The sequence below is a fragment of the Globicephala melas genome, chromosome 4, assembly GCF_963455315.2.
Source record: "Globicephala melas chromosome 4, mGloMel1.2, whole genome shotgun sequence".
Taxonomy (NCBI): Eukaryota; Metazoa; Chordata; class Mammalia; order Artiodactyla; family Delphinidae; genus Globicephala; species Globicephala melas.
Genome location: NC_083317.1, coordinates 129,604,573 through 129,616,650, shown reverse-complemented (window position 1 = coordinate 129,616,650; position 12,078 = coordinate 129,604,573). Strand labels below are relative to the sequence as shown.

At 48.4% G+C, this 12,078-nt stretch overlaps 1 protein-coding gene across 2 annotated transcripts in view; it reads left to right on the top strand.

The window, feature by feature from the left end:
- The window catches only part of EPHB1 (EPH receptor B1), a 428,052-nt gene that overhangs the window by 401,987 nt on the left and 13,987 nt on the right, over positions 1–12,078 (top strand). The gene's annotated exons all lie outside the window — the stretch shown is intronic.

Here is a 12,078-nt window from a genome sequence, read left to right as displayed (position 1 = left end):
GGTGAGATTAGGAAGGCCCTAGTGAGCGGGGCTGGTGATAACAGCCACTAAGTGCCACAGCAAAAAAGTCACGTTCAGGGTTGGAGGAGCAGACACTGATGGGTCTCTCCTTCCCACTGTGAAGAACCCAGCTGCCTTTGGGACCGCCATATGGTCAGCCCATCTCTGGGCTCCCATGGGCCCAAGCAGGTCAGGCAGGGAGGCAGACCAGGGGTTTAGACCCACCAAGTTGGGAGAAAGCTAAGTCTGGGAATGCAGGGGGATCTCCAGGAGTTGATTTTTCTAAAGAATGGGAAAACAGCATAAATTCTAAAGTAGATCAGAAAATAGATTAGTCAAGAGAAGGAACAGATAAGATGTAAGCAGCATTGGCTAAAGTCTAAATCAAGCTGGGGTCCCAGTACACCCCAAGCAAGTTCTGTAGTGCAGGCCGAGGTAGGACAACAGAATCCGAGGCCAAAAGAATGAGAGTTTGGGAACAACCTTGGGCAGCTCAGCCCACGGTCCAGCCCCCGCCGTGCTCTCAATGCTACTCGTACAGCCTGTACCAGCTTTCACATCAGTGCCCTTGTCCAGGCTGTTCAGTGGCTCTTTAAAGCCTCTGCCACATGCCTCGTGGTGTCACCCAGCCCTGCATCCTTCTCTCCCAGCAGCTGGTTTGGCTTCCTCTTTCATCACAGCATCCCCGAGCTTTCGTGTGCTGCTCAGTAAGTGTTCGTGGAGTGAATTAAGAAATTAATTAATGAGTGACACACATGTGCCTGGAGATCTGAGATACCAAGCAGGAGACTGGTCAGTGTTGACTAGAGCAGAAGCCTGTGTACCCAGGGAGAGAGATGGCTGTCCCAAGACAGCTGGGCTCTACACAGCGGGAAGAAGATACCTTTCAGTTCCTGCTCTTCCAGGCTGGACTTGACGCTTCCCCAGAGGCTCTTAGTGGCTGTTATCACTGGCCCCCCTCACCAGACTTACGCCTGTCATAACCCCCACTCCCTCTCCCCACATCTGGGGAGGACTGATCCCAGACCAGGCAGGGAGAAGGGACTCATTGGTCCAACTTGAAACGTCAGCCCATCTGAAGAAAGGGACCCAAAGAAGTCTCTAGAATGCTGTATTTTAAAATATTATGGTTTTATGTTTAAAAGCAATGCTTGAAAACATCAAAAGAAAAAGTATATTTAAAGTAAAAAGTGAAAAAGACTTTCCCTTCCCAATCCCCAGAAGTCAGTCATGAATAGTTTGGTGTGTTTCCTTCCCAGCTTGTGTGTGTGAGTGTGTGTGTGTGTGTGTGTGTGTACTTATATTTTTAATGGTCTCAAAAATGGTCTCAATATACATACCAATCCATTCATCACCTTGCTTTGTCACTTAACAATGCATCATGAACATGAATTTTTCCCCTATTAGTACCTTACTTCCCGCCTTTGGAAACATTTTGCTGCTGCTCCTGTAGGTTTCTTAGATTCTTTCTCAGGCATCCTTTGTATGAATGAGCTGTAGAAACTATTTAACAAGCTCTCTTTTTAAACAAGCTCTCTTTGACAGCCATCTAGGTAGCTTCTGATGTATTATTTCAAACAATACTTCAGTGAATATTCTTAAGGAGATGCCTCTGCACACTTATATAGATAGTTCTATAAAATTAATTTCAAGAAAAAAATTACTGGGCCAAAGAATTTGCATATTTAAAAAAATTTAAAGTAACGTCAAACTTAAAGAAAAGTTCCAAGAATAATACAAACAATACCCACATAACCTTTGCCCAGATTCTTTACCTATTCTTATCATTTCACACCATTTCTTTGTTATTTGCCTGCTCCTGACCAATTTTTTTTTTTCCTAAACTCTTGGAAGACACGCTACATGCATCATGGCTTTTATCCCCATAAGGTAACACATACTTCAGTGTGTATTTCTGTACTTCCTAAGAAAAAGGATATTCTCTTAATAACTGTAATAGTACAGTTGTCAACTTAATTTAATTTAACATGGATAAAATACTTTTTATCAAATCTACTGTCTGTATTCTAATACTGTTAACTGACCCCCAAAAGTCCTTTTTAGCACTTTTTCCTCCTAGTACAAGATCCAGTCCAGGATCAGATATTGCATTTCGTTGTCATGTTGTTAAAGCCTCTTTTAATCTGGAACATTTTCACAGCCTTACTTTATTTTTTATGATATTGACATTGTTAAAGAATACTGCCCCTATTTGTAATAGTAGCTTCCTCTTTGGGGGTTTGTCTGATCTCTCCTCACGATTAGACCCAGGCTCTGCATCATGCATTACATAAATGATGGTGTGTGCTTCTCAGGGTACCACATCTAAGCACGTGATGTTCATTGGCTTCTCATGGTGATGTTAAGAACTGCATATTTTAAATTCTGGTAGGAAAAAAGTTCATTTCCCAAAACATTTTTCCCCGTGTATACTCCTGCCACAGTTTGTGAGATTTCTGCACAACCCTATCCCTTTCCTTACGCAGGCACCACCACCAGTCTTCTCAACATATGCCCGGTCAGTACATTGTGCTTGTTAATGCTTTATTTTATAAAGAAAGCAATACATTTTTTTTTCTCATTTCATTTTGAGATACTCTTTAGTATTCTTATGCCTCAACAAAGGTTCCCCAAACATCAGAAATGCAGTAGACTCCCATGGTCTTTTGTAGCCCCAAACTCACTGGGACTTGGACAGTGTGAGTGTGATGACGGCACAGGCGGGATGGGACCCTTGGCTGAGAGTTTGGGGCTCCACACTCTGTAAAAGCAAAACAGAAATGAGTCTTTTTATCCCCCACTTTGGGAGAGAAAAGATGCCCCTGCCCTCCATATGCAGGGACATTTATCTCCATTTATGCTTCCATCTTCTTTCCTATTATCTGCTATGAGGAAAAGGAAGCATGGGATTGGGAGTTGAAGGATCGTTTTCAAGTGTCCCCTCCACTTTCTATCAGGTGTGGACTCATGGCCACCCTCCTCGCCTCCCCCGGTTCACATACCTGATGAGTAAGGGACTCAGGAGGAGCTGGCCTCCCCGAATGGTCTTTGGGGCTGGCCCTGCCCTCCCTGGCCTCCCTCACTGCCACCAGAGAGGACAGGCAGCCCGGGGAACAGGGCTCCTGCCGGGAGACAGGCGGAGCAGCCTCACTCACGCATCTCACACGCTGCCAGCATCAGCCAGCAGCACCTCGTATGCCCCTCTGAGATAATTAAGCATTATTATCCCTATTGGCAGGTGGAGACAGTGAGACAGTGGTTCAGTGACTTGGTTATAACTGCCGGGATTGTTTGAGGGAGAAGCCGTGCCAAGAAGGGAGTGCAGTTCAGGAAGCTAGAAGAACTTAAGCTATTTAATGTGACTGATGATTTTAAAATAGCTGCTGGAGGGTGGGGGCCGGAAGAGGGGCTAGAGGCATGGCCAGTGGACGTCGGGGAGGCACCAGAAATTACCCTGCGGACGAGGAATAGACCTAGTATACCTGAGAAAATGGGTTGCCACAGTCTGTCAGATGCTTACAGAAGAGGAGGGAAAACACTGAAGGCTTAGTCAGCTCTGTGAGGACAAGGAATAAACCCCTCAGCTTCCCGCAGAGCTGGACAGAGGTCCCCAGGATGGGCGTGTAGACAGAGCATCCACCCTACCGGCGCCCTCCCCTCACGGCTCAGCGTCTGGAGCGCTGCCGCGTTACCCTAGGAAGTGTAGCACTACCTCAGAGTGGCAGGAAGCCCCGAGTGTCTCCATACACAGAGGTGGGAATAGAATGGGAGAAGAGTGGGTGCCTGCCTGAGGGTCACAGAGGAGACACTTGGGACAAAGGTGGGGAAGCCATCACGGCCTGTTGACAGAGACAGGAGCCACAGAGACCTGGTGCCAGGTGTCACTAGTGAGGCAAACAGATGCACTAGAAAAGGAGAGGAGAACTGTGGTCTCTAAGGGTGAGGCAGACAGGCAGCAGTGAAGCTGTGGCGATGGCAGCTCCAGGGAAAAGCACAATTCCTTCCATGTTCAGAAAAGCAGCCAATACACCCTGGACCAGCCCGGGCGGGGAAGGGTAGAGAGCACGGTGACTGGCCACCCTTGTCCTCAAGCCTGACCATCCCGTTTGCTGGCCCTCCCCGCCAACCTGGCCATTCCGAGGTCACATAGAGGTTCACCCTCCCACCCCACCCTCTTGGGGCGCAGGCTTGGGGGTTGCACCAGGGGAGACTAAGCCCCATCATCCCTGCCAGTTACCACTGTGGAATTCCCCACACAGTGCCCTCCTCAGGGCAGAAGTGGTTTTGTTCTCTTTCCCTCTACTGACCCTGACCTTGCCCGGAGAGGCTTGTGGAATGAATGAAGGCAGCATGTGAATTTTTAGCCCTTGTCTCTCCACCCTTTCTTTTTAATTATAACCTCGAGAAATGCTGTGTGATAAAAAAATATATAGTGAAATGCCCACATCTCAGCCATCGGGGGCTATTTTGGGGGTGGATAGTGAGAGACAGCTGTTTGCCCTGACAGTATAGTACAGAGAAACAACGTCTGTTTGGTTGAAGAACAGGGTTTTTTTATTATTTTTTTTTTCCAGCTGGGAAACGTCACCAAGTGGCCTTTCTGTTCTTCACACATGAAACACACACTATCATCCGCATATTTTTAGTTAATTTATGTCCAAATAGGCCTTTCTCTCGCTGCTGGAAAATGATGTTTGGGCTGCAATTACCTTTCCAGCATCTCACAGAAGGGTTTTAGCGCTCACAAAGCTCAGCGGAGAGGCAGCACGTACCCCACCGACTGTAAATCTCTCCATTTGTAGCTATTCAAATCACATATTTTATTACGAGTACAAAATACGTTGTGTCATTCATTTTGGAGGAGCAGCTAATGCTTCAAGAAAAGCTTTGAAAAACATTCTATTTAGAAACAATTTTGTCTGCAGCCAATGCATTGTGTCTTTTGGGGTTGTCTTTTCTCCCAGCCCTTTTCTCTGTTCTGTGTGCCACTTGCATGACAAATGAGATCATCTTCTCTCCAAAAGCTCACCTGTCCATGCAGCCGGTTTCCCACCTAAAGTTCTAATTCTCTGTATGTTGCATCATAATCCTTAGCATGGTAATAAATTACAGTGTCACCATCAAGATCGTGGCTTCTGGAAAGAAATAAGCAGCGGGGCCAGATGAACTCTCTCAGAAGATTGAGAGACTGTTTTCATGCAAATTCCTGGCATCCTGGGGAACTAGAAACAGCCTCTTTATTATATAGACTCAGTTGCAATCCAGCAGCCAGAAGCCATTTCCACTGGCTCTTAGAAGCCGGTAATGCTAGAGAAAGATAACCTTTTTGGCAGAAACTTCTTTTTCTTCTTGGCTGATACGGGTCTTATCTGGAAACATCACTTTGCTCATTAGGTTGGGCATAATGGGTCAGTGTACTTTCCAGAGTGCTTTTAAATAGAGACATTCATTCTAAAATACCTTCTTAATTTAACACTTAGAATCACGTTAGATCTCTGGGTCCAAAGCAGTGGACGGTGACTGGGGAGCAGCGCACAGTGACTGCAGGGCAGGAGGAGTGCGTGTCCCATGGATGCACCCTAGGGCAGGGCCATCTGTGTCTGAACTGTCTACAGAGGGCTGCACAGAGCCAAGGCTGATCAGCCACATGGTCAGGATGGTCACCGCTTCAAGGGGGAGTGTTCAACCTGCCACTCCAGAGGGCCACTTGCTCTATGTGATGTGAACTTCACCCCAGTTCACCCTCCATTCCCCTTGAGTCATAGATACACTGGACAGAAACTTTGAGGAAGCCAGCTCATTGCCTTTTTCTCCATCATTTTAAGATCTTTTGCAGTTCAGTGCAGTAAGGCAAATACTTGCCAAATATAGGCTACTTATTCTCTCACCTGTAGCAGGCATCACTCATTAGTCATGGCAGCATTCCATGCTGAGCCCAGATGAAGCCTCAGAATCCTTCTCAACCCAGCCATTAACAACGACCAGAGTTGGTATATGAGATGAGACTTCACTCAGTCCCTGACTTATGCTGGATTGATCTATGCCAGTGGTTCTTAAAGTATAGGAACCACACTGAGAATTTGTTAGAAATGTAAATTCTCAAAGCCAATCCCAGGACTAGTACATTTGAAAGTCCAGGTTAGGGCCCTTGTGATGTGTGTTTTAACAAGGCTTCCAGGAGAGTCTGATGCACACTCAAATTTGAGAACCACTGCTGCAGGCCAGTGCTTGTGACTAATGACTGCTCATTAGAATCACCTGGAGCATGTTAAAACTTACCAATGCTTGAGCACCACTCCCAGAGATTCTGAAGAAATTAGAACACCCACTGGCATTAAATAATAATAATAATAATAACCTTCCCCAGAGTGATTCCCAATGGGTAACCAAGCTTGAGAAGCACACGCTAGTATTTATGGGTATGTCAGGAAAAGGGATATTGACATGGCCTTCAGCTACTGTTGTGCAATTAAGATAAAGCTCCCCAGGCCTGGAGTGGCCACCTGGGTGTGTGGACACTGCTGGTGGAGTGAGGGTGGTTCTCCCTCAGGCATGTCACGCCTCTCCAGTGAGTAGGGGTAGTGATGTGGCTCCAGCACTGCCTTCTGACTGTTGTCCCCGTTTCCACATCAGTGGAGATGCCAAGGATCTGTCCCTTGAAGCCCTCACCCCACAGCACTCACATTGCTCAGCAAAGGGCAGTCCTTCAAGGAGTAGACTGGCCGGGTCTGAGCAACAGCGCTGAGGAAGTATTACAGAGGACCCTGTGGTCCTCTGGGCTTCCACCTAAATGTTAGAGGTTTCCCTCACCCCCAATAGTAGCCCACGGTGGATCTGCCACCTGGGAATTTAACAACAGTATTTTTAAACTAGTGCCTGGTAAAATGGTGTATACTCAATGTATTCATTCCTAGGCTGCTGTAACAAAGTACCACAAATTGGGTGACTTTAAGCAGCAGGATTTTTTTTTTTTCTCTCCCAGTTCTGGAGCTTAGAAGTCCAAAATCAAGGTGTTGCCTGGGTCGTATTCCCTCCAAAGTCTCCAGGGAGGAGTCTGGTCCCTGCCTCTCTCTCCTCGTTTCTGGTGGTTGCTGTTGCTATCAATCTTTGCAGTTGCTTGGCTTGTAGTTGCATCACTCCCACCACTGCCTCCATCTTCACTTGGTATTCTCTCCTACATCTCTGTGTTTTCACATGGCCTCCTTATAAAGACACCACTGGCTGGATTTAGGGACCACTCGAATCTGGTATGACCTCATCTTTTACTTTATGTTACCGATCAAAGGGCTTGCTGCCTGACACGCATAGAAGCCAATACCATGGAACCAGCCTTTGAGAAAAGAAAAGCCTTTATTGTGAGGTTGATCAGCAAGGAGACAGGAGGCAAGGCTCTCAAATCTGTCTCCCTGATCCAGGGTTGGGTCACAGTTCTTCAAATTAGGGGAGGATGGTTGGTAAACGGAAGAACTGGTGGGGCAGGTTTTGATTGGAGGGCTTTTGAACTTGGCCATTTATGGTAAGGTATGGTAAAGGGACTTCAGCACCGGTCTTCATGGACAGCGCACCCTTAGTATCTGAAAGGGTTCCAGCATTCAGGTTCCAGTCATGTCCCAGTTCTTTGGTTCTGTGGGGTGGAGAAACTTCGGTTCCGGGTGTTATTTGAGATCGAAAATTTCTCCTCTGTGTATGCTTCAGCTGCACAAGTTGCAGTTTTGTTCTGTTGTCTCTGAAAAACAACTCAGTATATTGCTAGAAACAGAATGGGGCCAGTTTGGGGCTGGTTCTTTGGTTACAGTTACATCCCCAAAGACCAGATTTCCAAATAAAGTCAGGAGTTTAAAAGTTGAACGTATCTTTGTTAGGGGGGGTGCATAAATCTACTCACAACACTCAATAAATTCTTGTTTAATGGTAACAATAATATACTGGGTGATTTATGTATATATAATGTTGGATCTTCACAACAACCCTAATATGTTTTATATATTACAAACCTATTCAAGAGTGAGCATTGTGAAATTCAGGACCATTGTGTGATGATCTCGGTCATAAACCTATCACTCCAAGGGGATTCCTCATGAGGCACGATTCCAATGATTCCATGATCATGATACTCAATATGCATGAGTGTCTGGATTCCTGTTATATCCCTGCTGAGACTTCCTCTCACACATGATGGGGGAGAAAAGTACTGTAGCAACGCCCAGACACACAGAAGCATTACCCTTATGGGCATCTCTAGGATAAGTAACTAGCGAGGGAAATCAGTCCTATGCTCAGACTTTAGCCTGGAAAACTCCACAATTAGGTGGGTTCTAGAAACGAAAGCTACGAGCTGTGCCTAATGTCACTGTGGCAAGGCAGTGAGCTGTCTGGGTGGCACTGGAGATATCCTTCACTCCTTGAGAGTAGGGTTGAGTCTCGTCACTGCCAGGTTCCCAGCCGGGTGCCAGGCAGAGTGGGTGCTGCATAGATGCTTGTTGCAGGCTGGCTGAGGCTGAGGGACTAAAGTACCTCTATGCTGGAACCTTCTACCTGTTGGCGTCACTCCTGGTGGCAGGTGTAGATGTAAGTTATCAGCAGGTGCCCCTGCAGATGGCTAGGTTAAAATTCATCTGCTGCCAGACATCATCTCCTACTTTATCAAATCACACACACACAAAACACACACAAAACACACACACGATCTTTATAGTTTGTCTCATACCTGAATTAAGGCATGATTATCCTGAAGCAAACTTTTAGAGATGTTAAACTTTTGAAGAATTTCTGGGCAGCACAACCATTCAATGCCAAGCTTTACCTGGAAGGTCAGTGTAGGAAGTACACTGATAGCGGTGAGATGCCTCTCCCTCCACGCCTCTTCTCCCTCCCCCACATGCTAACAGTGCCGCCCTGATGCAGCTCTGGGGGAACCAGGTCCCTGCCGAATGCACACCTGCGACTTCAGCATCCCTGGGGGCATCGAGTCATCTGGTGCTTTGAGGAACCTCTGCAGGGGACAATGCTCTCTGCAAGCTCGGTGTTGTCCCCTCTTGCCCACGTGGGCACAGATTCCTTCCAGAGAGTCTCGCCTGTTCTCCATCCCCTGAGAATTCTTCCCTCATGCTTCTTCCCATCCAACAGAGCAAACCACTCCTTCCTTATGCTCCTTCCTCATGCCTGCATTGGTAATAACTGGGACCCTCAGAGAACTTTGCAGTCACAGGAATGCCTTGGCCTTGGACTTTCCAGTCCAGACTCCTCTTCAGGCAAGAAGACTTCCCTCACTAACAGAAGCCCTGGTGGCTGCAACACTATCCCACTTCCTTTTCTCCTAGTCCCCTGCATGGAGCTGGTCACCATCATCTACATTAATAGATTTCCTTTCATGTCATTGAAGATAGGTTAAATAATCATCACCATAATTACCTCTGAGCATCAGAAGGCAACGCTGATGACATGATGTTTGAAAGGCTGAGAGGAAATCGAAAACTCCCAGAAGGAAAACACCCATCCCCATGCTCCCCTGGCTGCCTTGGAGGTCAGCGCCCCCGCTCTCGTGGCAGAGGGCCGGTGGTGACAAGCTGTCACCTGCCTGTCCGGCCACTCTTCTCAAAGCCTCTGCCACCTGCTGGGATGGGGGCGGGGTAGTGACAGGCCAAACTCCGTGTTCAGTGAGGCCCAACAGCGCAAGGTGGCAGGAGGGCTGAGGCGCGTCAGTGGGCCTGGCACTGCTACTTGACATGCAGGAGGGAGGGCTCAACAGCTGTCACTGGTGGCCCCTGGGGTCTGCTCCAGACTCGGGAGAGAGGATACCTTCAGACTCCCACATTTCCTCTTTGAAGTTCAGAAGAATCACACTTTCGTCTCCCCTCCCTCCTCTCTCTGACACAAACAGATGCATAAAAGATAAGCCCTAACTCTCTTTTACCCACAGACCTACACGGCCAAGTTTTCTCTCTGTCTCTCTGTCACACACACTGGTAAGTTCTCACTCACAGAGTCTCATTCCCTCTCTCTCCCTCTCTCTCTCTCTCTCTCTCTCTCTCACACACACACACACACACACACACACACACACTCACACTCACACTGCTCTCTCCTACCTCAAGTAACCCAGGTGTATTGAGAGACCAGAAACTGCTCCCCTCTGGGGGAGCCCCAGGCGCCCTCCAGGTGTGGCAATACCACCTCCCCTAATGGGGACACACAGCATGGGGTCCCTGCACTGTCAGACACCTGCCTCAGGTGTCTGACAACTGCCTGTTCGCTGGCTGAGTTTTCTACCTCTCTTCCCAGCCATGGTACCGAGGAGATAAAGCCAGTAAATTCATTCATGTTTTGGGGAATGGTGAGAACAGAGCCTCCTGTTGCCTCGCAGCCCAAGCCTGCCCTCCAGGCATTTGTCACGTTGCTGGCATTTGAGCTGAGAATGTCTCCCACCACAAAAGCCTGCCATCTCCTGGGGGAAATCAGGGCTGTCTTCTTGGCAGAAAGCTGGATGTGTGCCTGGGGAGGTCGGGGCCAGACAGCCTTTATTCCTCCCAGACCCCGGGTAGGAAACCAGGTAAAAATATACTTTGCAGTTTGCTCCTTTTTCTCTCACTTGTGCTCAGATTAACCACTTATACATTTTTTTTTTTTTTTTTTTTTTTTTGCGGTACGCGGGCCTCTCACTGTTGTGGCCTCTCACGTTGCGGAGCACAGGCTCCGGACGCGCAGGCTCAGCGGCCATGGCTCAGGGACCCAGCCGCTCCGCGGCATGTGGGATCTTCCCAGACTGGGGCACGAACCCATGTCCCCTGCATTGGCAGGCAGACTCTCAACCACTGCGCCACCAGGGAAGCCCTCCACTTATACATTTTTAAGGTATTTTTGCTAAAGTCCAACACATGTTTCCGGTGATTTGAACAGATCGTGGGAATGGTCAGTATAAAAATAACCTCCTTCAGCCGAGGCAGGAGGCAGATGAGAAGGGGGAGGAGATAGGGAGCTTCAGGTCTCATAGCCCAGGCATCGCAACGGGGCCGTGGGAGTGAAGTCCAATATTTGGCCTGGAGAATTGAAAACGAGGACCATTTGCTCTAGAGAATGATGAACTCCACCCTCGTAAGTGGTATCAGTGCCCTACAGAGCTGCTCTGCTCTCTGCTCCCCTCTATTTCCCCCGTGAGAGTTCCGTGCTCTAGCCATCCTGCATTGCTGGCAGTTACCATCTTCTCTGTTACCCCAGCATCTGCACAGGCTGCTCTCTGCCTGGACTTCCCTCCTCCCCACACTCTGCCTGATTAACTAGTTACCACGTGTATAGCGTGGACCCTCTATGCCAGGCCCTGCCCCAGCACTAGATGGAGCGTAATCCACTTATCCTCACGATGACCTGACTGTGTAAGTGTGATCACTACCCCCATTTTGGCAATGAGATACAGAGGCACAGAGAGGTTAGGTAACTTGCCCTAGGTCACACAGGTAGAAAGGGACAATACTGGTATCCACACCTGGCCAAAGGCTTCAGGAAACTGCCCTTCTGACCGCTCCTGTCCACCTTCCCTGACCCTTTCCTATGTTAGGGAGTTTCCTCTGGTTCTCAGAACACCCCGTATCTGCCTCGGCCTCACCCTCATCACTTTCCACCTTGTTAACAATATGTATTAAGTTTCTGTTTTCTTGTCTGCCTCCCCATGCTTGCCCAGCTTGAGGGCAGGGCCCCTGGCTGGCTCAGCCCTGGGACACCAGCTCCTCAGAAAGGGCCTGGCACAAAGCAGTGCTTCTTGCCTATTTGTTGACGGGGTGCATGGATGGATGGATGGATAGCAACGCCTTAGGTAAACAAAACAGGCCAAGTTCTGGCGGACAAACCAAGGGCCAAGCAGAGAGCCGAAGTGGAAACTCCCAGGGTGGGATCGGAGGGTAAAATGGAGAAACAAACCTAAGGGTGGCCCTTTAGAACAATGTGTCTGCAGCTCTGCATGTCGACCTGCACAGAAGGGCAGGGAGGAGAGCCAGCATCTATCCGCTCTGGGCCCGGTAAACCCAGTGCAGCTGGGGCTGCCTGCAGGCTGCAGAGTGAGGAAAACCTGTCCCCCAGGGCTGGAGC